Source organism: Epinephelus lanceolatus, chromosome 24, assembly GCF_041903045.1.
Source record: "Epinephelus lanceolatus isolate andai-2023 chromosome 24, ASM4190304v1, whole genome shotgun sequence".
Classification (NCBI taxonomy): Eukaryota; Metazoa; Chordata; class Actinopteri; order Perciformes; family Serranidae; genus Epinephelus; species Epinephelus lanceolatus.
In genome coordinates, this window is record NC_135757.1 from 24230079 (window position 1) to 24243879 (window position 13801).

General features: G+C 44.7%; 1 long non-coding RNA gene across 1 annotated transcript; it reads left to right on the plus strand.

The window, feature by feature from the left end:
• The first annotated feature begins 7199 nt into the window (after window positions 1-7199).
• Window positions 7200-12895, plus strand: LOC144461916 (uncharacterized). The gene is made up of 4 exons (XR_013490498.1): window positions 7200-10324; window positions 10490-10607; window positions 12366-12442; window positions 12586-12895. It is a non-coding gene; the product is annotated as an uncharacterized LOC144461916 (long non-coding RNA).
• Window positions 12896-13801: the final 906 nt, after the last annotated feature.

The window sequence follows — 13801 nt, forward strand, 5'->3', positions numbered from 1 at the left end:
CGACTAGTGCTAACGCTAGGAAATAGCTAAACACAGCAGAGACTGAGAGTGAGTAAAAGACACCCCTAACTGCAAAACTAAGTTGGCTGTTTAGGTTTTATTTCCTCGCCCCTGTGGTGAGTGAATCTGCCTGTAGTGAAACCGGGGCTAACCGGTGCTTCCTCCTCAGGCTCCACTTCACTCAGCTGCCAGCACAGCCAGTTAGCCTCCGCTAGCTTCCCAGCTAGCAGCTCTCCGTTTGGATCCAACCGGAGCACCGAGCCCTGGTTTGTTATTCAGGTTAAAGTGGGAAGAAGCAGCGGGTTTATGGGGCAGCTGAGTGAAGTGGAGCCTGCGGAAGAAACACCGGGACCGTCTGGATGTGATAGTCCGTGGAGGTGCTGCGGTGCTCGGCTGCACAGACGAGGCGAGTGGGGGGGTGGAGAGCAGAGGTAGAGGGAGGAGTGGCTCATGACACACTTTGTTTTGGTCTACAGGCAGTGCACAACAGCAAACCTAGCAGTCAAACGATTTCACTTTTTGCCCCTTTATCAATTAGTTGTATGGTCCATAAATTGTCAGCAAATGGTGAAAAATGTTGATCAGTGAAAATATTCACAACTGAGAAGCTAAGATCACAGAATTGACATTTTTTCTTTAAAAAAAAAAGACTAAAGGATTAAACATTTATCAAAATAGTTGCTGAGAAAAATGTGATTGCCAGCGGCACCCTTTGTTTTAAGGATGTCAAAGAATGTAGAATACATCTATCCAGCTTGTTTACACTAGAAAATCTGTACTGAAAATCTGACATTTCTTGTAGGTAGCTGCCAGGTGGCCACTTTGTTGATTGGTTAGTGATTTTTACTAAACCAGCAAAATAGACACCAGATAACTCTGATATATGCTTTTTACCTGTGATCACAATGAAGAGGCGGAGCTTGGTAAAGGCAAGCTTGCCCTTCCCTCCCTTCATATTGAATTTTGCCATGACCTCATTTGTCATCAATCTGTGGATACAAAAGGGAAATTATTTAAATGTCCAAATAATTCACTTACGATATTATGAACTGATTGAAATAATTTCTGTTAAAAACAAGTGTGTTATGTCTAACACATATGTCACACTGGTTATACTGGTGGGGCTAGATGGAAGGTTATAGGGAGGGATGGGTATCTATAAGATTGTAACAATACTGCTACTCTTAACAATACTGCTACTTTAACGGTACTCTTATTGGTTACTAACATGCCACTGTTGTAATGTATGGTCATTAGATGGTGCCAACAGTGGCATGTTTTGGGATGTATCACACTAGGAATTCAGTGATTCAGCTGGTTTATCAAATTATCTGTGACGCTGCAAGTGACAAGGTATAGGCTAGAGAGAAGACCTCCAAAAGAGCCTTAGTGTTTGAGATACCCTACCAGAGGTAGAACAAAGCACAACAATGTTTTTCATATTCTCTAAGGTCTCCCCTATATGAATTAGATTCTTGTATAAAAATATTTTACTGCAAAAGTAATTAAATTGACAGATATTGTGGCACACCCCATAAATAAAATACAGCCAGGTCGAAGGAGAGTCGATACACCTTAACTCATGTAATTTCATAATGCAAGCTCTGATTCATCCTAAATTGTGTGTGGCAGTGGCCAGGGGTTTCCTCTACATGCTTGAAAAAACACTGTGAATATTTTGATGCATTGAGGAAATACAGTATTACAAAAGTAAAGGTACAATAAGAGGAAATTTAAAAAAAAAAAAACATAGGGTTTATGATAAATCTGGTCCTTTACTTTTAAGCAGTTTTGCCTGGGATAGTCCCAGAAACACCAACCAGGGTTTGTTAGAAAGGTCTGACTGTGCTGAATCCAGCAATATATGATATGTAACTGTAGCTGGTATGGTCAGCAGTCTACATTAAGAAATGTGTGACATGTATCGGTTGGATGTTTAATCAATAATGATACTCGTTACCCGGAGAGGTTGAAGGAGTTCTTCCCCTTTCTAAATCCAAAATCAAACCCTGAAAAATGTAGGCTGTGGATAAAGCTATGAGGACGTCCTCATTCCCAGTTGAAGCTATATTCTGCTTTTGACACCTAAAAACAGGTCTATCTAAAAAAATCAATATCAGTTTAAGTGTACACTATATTAAGAACATTTTCACTGCTTTACCTTGCTGTCAGACAGACTTTTCAGACGGGAAACTGAAGTTACACTGCTAGTTAAAATCGCGTTCTCCCCGCCACCAGACTCCATTGACAAAAACATTAATTTTTTTTTTGTAATCTTTCAGCATGCAGGGCCAAATATAATACACCATATTTACAAAATGTGTAAAATATAATAAGCAAAAGAGAAAAGGGATACATAAAAAAAAGGGAAAACACAAATTTTTGAATGTGGGATCCAATTAGCCTCCTCCCCTGTAGCTGATATACAAATTATCCCCCATAAAGTTGTTTACCATCATTAATCCTTCAAGCCTATATAAGTTACTGTTAGCCTTTAATTTGTAAGAGTCAAGATCCAATTTAGAGGGGAGAGAGTAGGCTCACCGAAAAAATACTTAAAGGAGCTATATGTAAGAAATCTAAAGCAAATAGTTGTAAAATCCTCCTAATATGTCACAGAGACTAAGAAATAATGTTCATATAACATACTGATCTCACCGACAACAATAGTACAGCCAGAATATTTGCATCTAAAAAAATTTTTTGCAGTCTGCAAATCATGTTTATGTTTTGAATTTGTGTTTTGGCCTGTTGCGCCATCCACCGCCATCTACCAGTCACGCAGTCAGTAGAGTCTCAGCATCAGTTACAGTTACGACTGAGCTACAGCAGCACGGCAAGCAGCATTAGCAGTGTCCCAGTACATAGCATTAGCAGCCGGCTCCTCCTCAGCTGTATCCCGGCAGCAGCGTTACCAGTGTCCCGGTACATAGCATTAGCAGCCGGCTTCTCCTCAGCTGTATCCCGGCAGCAGCGTTAGCAGTGTCCCGGTACATAGCATTAGCAGCCGGCTCCTCCTCAGCTGTATCCCGGCAGCAGCGTTACCAGTGTCCCAGTACATAGCATTAGCAGCCGGCTCCTCCTCAGCTGTATCCCGGCAGCAGCGTTACCAGTGTCCCAGTACATAGCATTAGCAGCCGGCTCCTCCTCAGCTGTATCCCGGCAGCAGCGTTACCAGTGTCCCGGTACATAGCATTAGCAGTCGGCTTCTCCTCAGCTGTATCCCGGCAGCAGCGTTACCAGTGTCCCGGTACATAGCATTAGCAGCCGGCTCCTCCTCAGCTGTATCCCGGCAGCAGCGTTACCAGTGTCCCGGTACATAGCATTAGCAGCCGGCTCCTCCTCAGCTGTATCCCGGCAGCAGCGTTACCAGTGTCCCGGTACATAGCATTAGCAGCCGGCTCCTCCTCAGCTGTATCCCGGCAGCAGCGTTACCAGTGTCCCGGTACATAGCATTAGCAGCCGGCTTCTCCTCAGCTGTATCCCGGCAGCAGCGTTACCAGTGTCCCGGTACATAGCATTAGCAGCCGGCTCCTCCTTCGCTGTATCCTGGCAGCAGCGTTAGCAGTGTCCCGGTACATAGCATTAGCAGTCGGCTTCTCCTCAGCTGTATCCCGGCAGCAGCGTTAGCAGTGTCCCGGTACATAGCATTAGCAGTCGGCTTCTCCTCAGCTGTATCCCGGCAGCAGCGTTAGCAGTGTCCCGGTACATAGCATTAGCAGCCGGCTTCTCCTCAGCTGTATCCCGGCAGCAGCGTTAGCAGTGTCCCGGTACATAGCATTAGCAGTCGGCTTCTCCTCAGCTGTATCCCGGCAGCAGCGTTAGCAGTGTCCCGGTACATAGCATTAGCAGCCGGCTTCTCCTCAGCTGTATCCCGGCAGCAGCGTTAGCAGCAGAGAAGCCGGACTTGCTCGAACGGTCCGCTGGAAAACTGAAGATCAAGGACGCGGCGACGCGGTCCTGCCACGGCAGCCGCCCGTGGGCAAACAAATCAGTCTCCAGCGTGCCGCTGTCCAGCAACCTTGAATCTGTAGGGGAGGGGGGGCAGACACAACTCGCGGCAGTATTTTGAATTTGAGTGCAGTAACCGTTTTGGCCACATTCTTACATACAGCGTCTTTAAATATTAAATAATTAGAATACAAGAAAAAATAAGTGCTTCAGCATAAATAAGTGCTTAGCAATCCATGCAGAGAAAATATATAAAAAAAATTTAAGGGAGAGCTAAAAGAACCTTCTTAGCATTTCACACTACAAAAGAAAATTAAGGAATCAACACAAGACAATAAATTTCATGTAAGACATAAATTCATGGGCTAAAACCTACCTCCCCTCTAAGATAAGGGGAAAAGGGGGGGGGGGGTTAGGCCAATCAAGCATACCTTTAGAATTTTAAAGGGCCACTGATTAATATTACCTGTCCATTAGATTAAGTTCTCACCACATTAAATAAAAAATCAAAAATATATACATAATAACCCTTCAATGAAGCTATCCAAAATAAATGCACGTTATGTTTTAGGCCCTTTCATTTAGCCCTTCGGGTGAAATAGTGGCATTGGATTGCATAAACTACATTTGAGACCTGGGGTGAGATGACATCCCTGATTGGATGACCCCTCCCCGAGCTTCCATTAAAAATAAAAGGCACATGATTGAGCAGCCATGGATCGCTGCCCGCCCTTTTCTTGTCCAAAACTGTGTGTACCAGTAAATCATTCAAATTTTTATTCCTCCTATAGGCCATATTAACTTTAAAATTTTGGAGGGGCTCGCAGTTCTGTTGGGCCTCTGAGAAATGCGCCCTGATTTGTGAATTGAAAGGATGCAGTCGATGTGAGAACGTCTGCACACAAGGGACGAGCTGCAGGTCAGATTCCACTTTTTATGCATGTAGGTGTCCTGGAATTGTTGGTTAACTTCTGCTTTGACTCCCCTAAGAAACCGGCGAGAATAGCCGCGGTGCTTCAGAGGCGTTAACAAAATGTTCGTTGCTTCCTCCACATCGTCTGGGTAGGTACATATTCAGTGGAATCTGATTAATTGGGATTTAATTAGGCCCCGAAACGTATGTTGAGGATGGTAACTATTTTTATATAAAAGAGCATGGTGGTCGGTGTCTTTGAAGTAGACTTTTGTTGCCAATTTCTTCTCCTCACTGCCGGCTATAGACACAAAAAAGACTTGAGTGTCCAAAAACTCCACTTTATCTCTTTGCAGGTTACATTTCAATTAAATTTTTGGGTGGTGACCATTTAACACATCGACAAATTGTTCAAATGATTCCTCTGTATCAGCCCATAAGCCAAAAATGTTGTCTAAATAACGTAGATAGAGCAGTGGGAGTTTAGTGCATTTTTTGAATGCCGCCCGCTCCCAATCAGCCATGTATATATCAGCATACGCAGGTGAGTATTTCCTCCCCATAGCACAGTCACAGATTTGTAAGTAGTGATTGTTGTTGAATTCAAAATCATTTCTGGTTAAAGTGATTTCTAATAACCGTAATATTTCTGCATCCGGTCTGTCAGGCCGCGGAGAGTTCTGGAACGCTCTCCGGACGGCCGAGAGGCCCCTGACAGTCTCGATGTTAGTATAGAGTGAGTCAACATCAATGGTGAAAAGAGAGGTTTTGGACGGGACCTTTAAGGTGCGTAGTTTATGTACAAAATCCTAAGTGTCTTTCACATAGGCCGGGTGCGTGTGCGAGAGCGCATTAATGAAGTAATTGATGTACTCAGCTACTCGATACGACTCTGAGCCACACTCACTGACGATTGGTCTCCCTGGAGGTATTTTAAAGGGCACCGTCCAAGATTCAGGCACCTTATGGATCTTAGGCAGTAAGTAAAACAGACGTGAACGTGGATCCTCTGGACCGTACAGGTAAGTCATCTGTTTGAAATTGATATACCCGTCTGCATTTGTCAATGATAGCTCTGATCATTTTCTGTGTTTCCAATTGTAGCGGGCTTGGGAGCCGTTTAATTGGTGTCCTCCAATTGTCTATTGGCTTCAAGTAAATAATCAGCCCTGTCCTGGAGCACAATTTGTCCACCCTTATCGGCCGGTTTAATGATGACCATTGAATCCCCTAAACAGTGCAATGTCAATTCTACTCAAATCCTGTTCTATCGATGCTTCCTTAATAATAACTGCAAACATCTAAGTGACAGAGATACAAAATCTTACCTCTCCATGATCCTCTTCACATTGTCCTTTAAGTGGAGTCCTCCCACCTTGGATAACCCATTAATATGAAATCAGAGGAACAAACAACAGTTTAACAACAAAACAAAAAAAACTTTTCAGAAGGGATGCATGATAATTATTGGAGCCAATTAATTATCATCCAATATTGGGATAGCGATGTGCTAAACTGTGCCTGGTCTACTGGGACAAGTCATTGCGCTTACAACATCAAACTGTTGCGCTGCCGTGCATCCCTCGTTTTCAGTGTTCAGAATATCTCCATCAGGGTTTACACTAGACTTTTTTTGACAATATGGCCAATATAGCCATCAATATTCCAGAATTCTGGCCATATCAACTACCAGATATTTTAACACTGCAGCCGCCACTGCGGCCTGTGCGTGCGTCAGCAAGCAGCTACAGTGGGAGCCACTCAAAAGTTCCTGTTTCCATGACTGAACCTCGGCAGGTCCGCAGCAGTGACAGATCCGTGACTGCTCCGTGCAAGCCTGCCGCCTGCTCCGTGGAGTTCATTTAATCCCCCGCAATGACGTAGGAAATGCAGCCCTGACTTGTAACGCCCCTAGAGACCTGTGTGAAAACCAGTTGCAATGCTTCATTTGTCCACGGAGAGGAGCAGTGATTATCACCAAAATACTGTAATATCTGCATATTTGGGAAAGACGGCTTATCAGCTGGTCCATGGCTCCACGGAGCCACTGTTTAGCCTAGTGGCATTTTATGACTAGGTCGAATTACAACTACTGTATGCAACCCATATTTTTTAAAATAATATTACTATGTGAAAAGCCAAGAGGACGCTCTCTTTTTTTATTAATGTCCGAAAATGAATTAAATTTGTTCAAGGCGTCAAACTGATCTTTGTGCATGATGATCTCAAACACACTTAACTGTCTTATATTTTCGTTAGGCTTTTATTTTTTTCGTTATTGTATAATTATTTTCAGTAAATCAGGCAAGCTTATTCTATTGGATTTTCTATTTATTTTTGTATGACATTTTACACAGCTGCAATGTGCAGCGGAGTGGTATTTTCCCAAAATGTAGACAGTAGATACTGAATGAGATTAGGCTGCCTGTCGCCTTCAGAATGGTTGTTTGTGTTCACATTCCTCACCTGTATTGAAGTGGTAATGATTCAGTTAGAGGTGAGAAACACTGCTGCCCGCTCTCCTTCCGCGCTTATAATTCTGAAATTCGTTGTACTACAAAAGCCTGAAATGAACGTTCAACTCATTGTTTTTTATTGAAAATATGTCACTGTCTTCATTTATTATGCATAATTTCTCTAGCAGCAAATACATTTAAAGGAGACGCATGTCATGTCTACGTGCGCTGTCCGTGGTGCTGAAATCCCTGCTGCTGCTGACAGTAGACCGAGGGAGAAAAAAAGACACTTCTTTAATCTGTGCTTTCAGAAAATAACCATCATGCAGTCCATTCATACCTGCGGACCAGGGGAATCCGACTGTTTAATTAAAACATAGCAGCTGAATCCTGGCCGGATACATTTGAATTGTGGCGGTGTATCCCTGGTCAGTAACAGTCGGTTGGAACTCGCCTCCTCGTGGCGGTCCGCGGGCAACGTCTGTAGAGACGGCTAAGATGTTCCGTAATCTCCCCAGTTTACTATTTTCTTCTACTCGGTATGCGGTTTTCGGGGGGACACGGAGGCTGGTCCAGACCTCTGGCCCACCGTTCGGCCTTTGGTGGGGGTGCCAGGGGCTGCGATCCGGTCTTCCAAGTGTCAGTAAGCAGTGTCTAAGTGTCCAGATAGGTCAGGGTGTAAGATCTGCTATCTTTTGGTTGTTGCGGTTTGTGTTTTCAGGTCTTGGGGTGATCTGGGTATTAACTCGTTTACTTTGGTCTTGGGGATACTTGGTAGGTCAGAGTGCAATACTCGCTACCTTCCCAGAGAATCGGGATGAAGTCTCGGACCCGGAGTCCAGGTGTCGGTGCCGCTCCGAGGTCGGTGCGGGCAACAGGCGTCGGTAGGAGGGGGCCTTCACCCTCTCTGGCCTGGCGCCTTAAATGGTTGTCCCCCGGCCAAGGGCGGTACCAGTTGCGTAGGCGCAGGGGGAATGCCGCGGGGCATCCCCTCTCTGGCACCTGGCTCCATTTGAATGTTGGTGGCGAACGCCCTGGTGAGGTAGGGTAGGGTAGGCTGGGCATTGGGACCCCGGGCTAACCCCCCGGCCGTTCCGGTGCCGGGTCCGTGTGTCGCCCGTACCAGACTCGCTGCGCCACCCCTCCTTGAGAGAGATGGCTGGTGAGGGTTGCGGTTCCTCCGCCCCATGACCCTGATTCTTCCTCCAGCTTTCATGGACTTGGTAAGATCATGAAGCCTAGGACTAGAGGCGAAGGTGCTTGTGCCGGCCCTAGGATGGTGCGGAGAACTGGAGCCGGTCAGGGGGGCCTATCACCCTCCCTAGCCTGGCGCCTTCATTTGTTTTCCCCCGTCCAAAGGCGGCACTCCGGCGGCCGTACCAGGGGACTGTCCTCCGGGACCCCCCCTCAAGCACCCCCTTGCCTCCCTCGAACGCTCGAGCCAGTAACCCCTGCGCGTTGCCTGGAGGGCTGGGCTCACGCCCAAGTCCCTTAAGTGTTGCGTTGGTTTGTCGCCGATGTGGAGGCGAACACTCACCTCCCCCCTTGTGGGAGTTTCGCAGAGTGAGGACCGGAAGAGTGCGGCGGCCCCTTCTTCTGGCCCTGGCGTGACCACTCTGTTTGGTTGTTCTTACCCTAGCCACTTGTGGGCCAAGGAGACTACTGCGTCCCAAGGCCAGCGATCTGTCTCAGGTTCCATGGCAGCTGGGCCCCCCATGATGACAAGTGGGGTGTTGGGCTCTGGTAGCCCTCAAGAACGCATACGGCTGATAGCTTGGCCATCGTACAGTGACCTCGCCGCGCAGGAACAACGGCCTATGGGATTAGACTAATCAAAGCCCAAACCCAGAGGAAGCGAGCACTCGGGTGTGCTGTCATCCCAGACGTCTACCGCCACCCTCGTGCGCGAATCGGGGGACCCAGGTGATTCTAGCGATGTGGAGTACGTGGTTTGTCTGTCTGATCTGGAACCCTGTAGAATGTGTGGAACACAGGTCACCGTTCCTCCTCGGGTCCCGACGGCATAAACAAGTCGCTTCTACTTGGTTGGGACCCCAAGGGGGAGAAGCTGGCATGTATGTTCTCCACATGGCTGGTCTCAGGGACTCTGCCAAGAGTCTTCAAGAAATGCAGAACAGTACTCATACCTAAGACCACTGACCTGGGCCGCCTCGGGGACGTCAACCAGTGGCGTCCAATCACTATTGGGTCTATGGTCTTGAGACTATCCTGACGGGTAGGATGACGTCGGTGTGCCCTATCCATCCGTGACAGAGGGGCTTTATAGCCTCACCTGGCTGCTCAGAAAACCTGTCGATCCTAAAGGGGATAATGAGATGGAGTAAGACAGAAAGGTCCTCCCTTGGGGTTGTATTTGTCGATTTTGCGAAGGCTTTCAATACCGTTTCGCACGAGCATCTCCCTGAGTGCTCTGAAACGGAAAGGGTTAGACCAACACATGCTGGAATTGGTCAGGAAGTCATATGAGAACTGCATGACTAAGGTGCCATGCGCAGAAGGGTTCACTGCTGACATCGCCATGAAGGTGGGAGTGAAGCAGGGTGACTCCATGTCCCCTCTCCTCTTCAACATTGCCTTGGATCCACTGGTCCAGGCACTCGAATGCGAGGGCCGTGGATTTGTTGCGAAGGGGAGATCCATTACGGCTTTGGCATTTGCGGATGACCTGGTCTTGTTGAGCAGCTCCTGGGAGGGTATGGTGGCCAACATTGGTATCCTGGAGGCCTTCTGCATGCATACTGGGATGAGCATTCAGCCCAGTAAGTGCCACGGGTTCTTTGCCGAGACAGTGGGGCACGTGTGTACGATCAACAGTCGACCCCCCTGGCTGTTGGGAGGCGTGCCCGTCTACCTGATCGGGCCGACTAGGGTGTGAAATACCTGGGCGTTACGATCAACCCATGGACAGGGATAGTCTCTAAGGATATCGGTGAGCGACTCCAGCGCTGGATAGCTGCCATCGGAGGGACACCCCTTATGTGAGGTAGGATTTTTTCTTGTGAAAGATGAACTGATGTGAACCAATATCGGCAAATGTACAAATTATAGTGTGAACAGAAATAATTTGTTTAATAGCAATCATGAGTGTATGTAATGTATTATATGCCCCCCATTCTTGTTGTAAGTACCTGCATTTGATGTTGTTTAGATTGCAAAAGCCCTGATAAAGGCTTTCCTTGTAATTCCTGAAATCGACTTCAACACATCAAAAAAAGAAATGGAGAAGGAGAGGAGAGATCTGGCTGTTGACATCCTAGAGGCCTCTGGTAAAGGCAAATTAAGCATACAAATCAAAAACAAGATAGATAATATATATATACAGTACAGGCCAAAAGTTTGGACACACCTTCTCATTCAATGCGTTTTCTTTATTTTCATGACTATTTACATTGTAGATTCTCACTGAAGGCATCAAAACTATGAATGAACACATGTGGAGTTATGTACTTAACAAAAAAAGGTGAAATAACTGAAAACATGTTTTATATTCTAGTTTCTTCAAAATAGCCACCCTTTGCTCTGATTACTGCTTTGCACACTCTTGGCATTCTCTCCATGAGCTTCAAGAGGTAGTCACCTGAAATGGTTTTCCAACAGTCTTGAAGGAGTTCCCAGAGGTGTTTAGCACTTGTTGGCCCCTTTGCCTTCACTCTGCGGTCCAGCTCATCCCAAACCATCTCGATCGGGTTCAGGTCCGGTGACTGTGGAGGCCAGGTCATCTGCCGCAGCACTCCATCACTCTCCTTCTTGGTCAAATAGCCCTTACACAGCCTGGAGGTGTGTTTGGGGTCATTGTCCTGTTGAAAAATAAATGATCGTCCAACTAAACGCAAAGCGGATGGGATGGCATGTCGCTGCAGGATGCTGTGGTAGCCATGCTGGTTCAGTGTGCCTTCAATTTTGAATAAATCCCCAACAGTGTCACCAGCAAAACACCCCCACACCATCACACCTCCTCCTCCATGCTTCACAGTGGGAACCAGGCATGTGGAATCCATCCGTTCACCTTTTCTGCGTCTCACAAAGACACGGCGGTTGGAACCAAAGATCTCAAATTTGGACTCATCAGACCAAAGCACAGATTTCCACTGGTCTAATGTCCATTCCTCGTGTTTCTTGGCCCAAACAAATCTCTTCTGCTTGTTGCCTCTCCTTAGCAGTGGTTTCCTAGCAGCTATTTGACCATGAAGGCCTGATTGGCGCAGTCTCCTCTTAACAGTTGTTCTAGAGATGGGTCTGCTGCTAGAACTCTGTGTGGCATTCATCTGGTCTCTGATCTGAGCTGCTGTTAACTTGCCATTTCTGAGGCTGGTGACTCGGATGAACTTATCCTCAGAAGCAGAGGTGACTCTTGGTCTTCCTTTCCTGGGTCGGTCCTCATGTGTGCCAGTTTCATTGTAGCGCTTGATGGTTTTTGCGACTCCACTTGGGGACACATTTAAAGTTTTTGCAATTTTCCGGACTGACTGACCTTCATTTCTTAAAGTAATGATGGCCACTCGTTTTTCTTTAGTTAGCTGATTGGTTCTTGCCATAATATGAATTTTAACAGTTGTCCAATAGGGCTGTCGGCTGTGTATTAACCTGACTTCTGCACAACACAACTGATGGTCCCAACCCCATTGATAAAGCAAGAAATTCCACTAATTAACCCTGATAAGGCACACCTGTGAAGTGGAAACCATTTCAGGTGACTACCTCTTGAAGCTCATGGAGAGAATGCCAAGAGTGTGCAAAGCAGTAATCAGAGCAAAGGGTGGCTATTTTGAAGAAACTAGAATATAAAACATGTTTTCAGTTATTTCACCTTTTTTTGTTAAGTACATAACTCCACATGTGTTCATTCATAGTTTTGATGCCTTCAGTGAGAATCTGCAATGTAAATAGTCATGAAAATACAAAACAAAACGTATTGAATGAGAAGGTGTGTCCAAACTTTTGGCCTGTAGTGTGTATATATATATATATAATATATATATAATTAAATAAATGTTTGTTTGTTTTTTTTGTTTGTTTTTTTTTAGTCTTTGATGAACAAAATTATTGCGCGATGTGTGCCACCTTTAAGCCACCAGGACCAGGAACTGCCATTATACAATGGGTGAGTAATTGAAAAACAGTTATAGACATGTTGAATTGTCATATAGTCATTAAAAAAATATTATAAAAATGTTTAGGTGTCAAATAATAATAAATAAAATAATTAATAATAATAAAATATATAATTTGTTTTCAATTAAACAGATACAATGTGATGACTGTGAGAGGTGGTTCCACAGCCCGTCTGTCCATGGAAAGCGAGGACATAGAGGATGCCAAGGAAGAAAATTGAAAATGTCCCTTGTGCCAATGAAACAATAAAATCAAGTCATGGTAGCCCTACTAGTGTTGGATCATGTTACTCCACTGGCTGCATGAGATACGCCTCTTGTTTTTACATTTTAAATCTCTAAATATTTTTTATTAATTTTTATATATAAATAGCATTTTAGCTCAGTAGCTTCCAGGAAATATGATCAATTGACTCAAAATCAGTGTGGGACCATGTTACTACACAGGCTGCATGAGATACGCCTCTTGTTTTTACATTTTAAATCTGTTCATAATTTTTTATTAATATTTATATATAAATATTAGCATTTTAGCTCAAGAGCTTCCAGGAAATATGATCAATTGACTCAAAATCAGTGTGGGACCATGTTAATACACAGGGTGCATGAGATATGCCTCTTGTTTTTACATTTTAAATCTGTTCATAATTTTTATTATTTATATATAAATATTAGCATTTTAGCTCAATAGCTTCCAGGAGATGTGATCAATTGACTCAAAATCAGTGTGGGACCATGTTACTACACAGGGTGCATGAGGTACGCCTTTGTTTTTAAATTTTAAATCTGTTCATATTTTTTTATTAATTTTTGCTTATAATTTTTTAGCATTTTAGCTCAATAGCTTCCAGGAAATATGATCAATTGACTCAAAATCAGTGTAAGATCATAGTACTCCACTGGCTGCATGAGATACACCTCTTGTTTTTACATTTTTAATCTCAAAATATTTTTTATTAATTTGTATATATAAATATTAACATTTTAGCTCAATAGCTTCCAGAAAATATGATCAATTGACTCAAAATCAGTGTGGGACCATGTTACCAAACAGGCTGCATGAGATACGCCTCTTGTTTTTACATTTTAAATCTCTAAATATTTTGTATTAATTTCACCAAGGCTGTTTCAAGAAACTCTGGGGGCCCCAGTATTTATTGAAAGCACAATGTAAGCGGATTATAATCGCGCAATAATGTGCTATTTAAATCTTAAAAGATTTAGTCCCCCCCTCCCATTCCTAGTAGTGGTATATCCCACACTCTTTCCAACAGGTGGGGCTGCTTGGCAGCAGTAGCAGCGTGTGGCTGGAACCGCTGTCCACATCACGCATAGCAGGGTAAGATGTT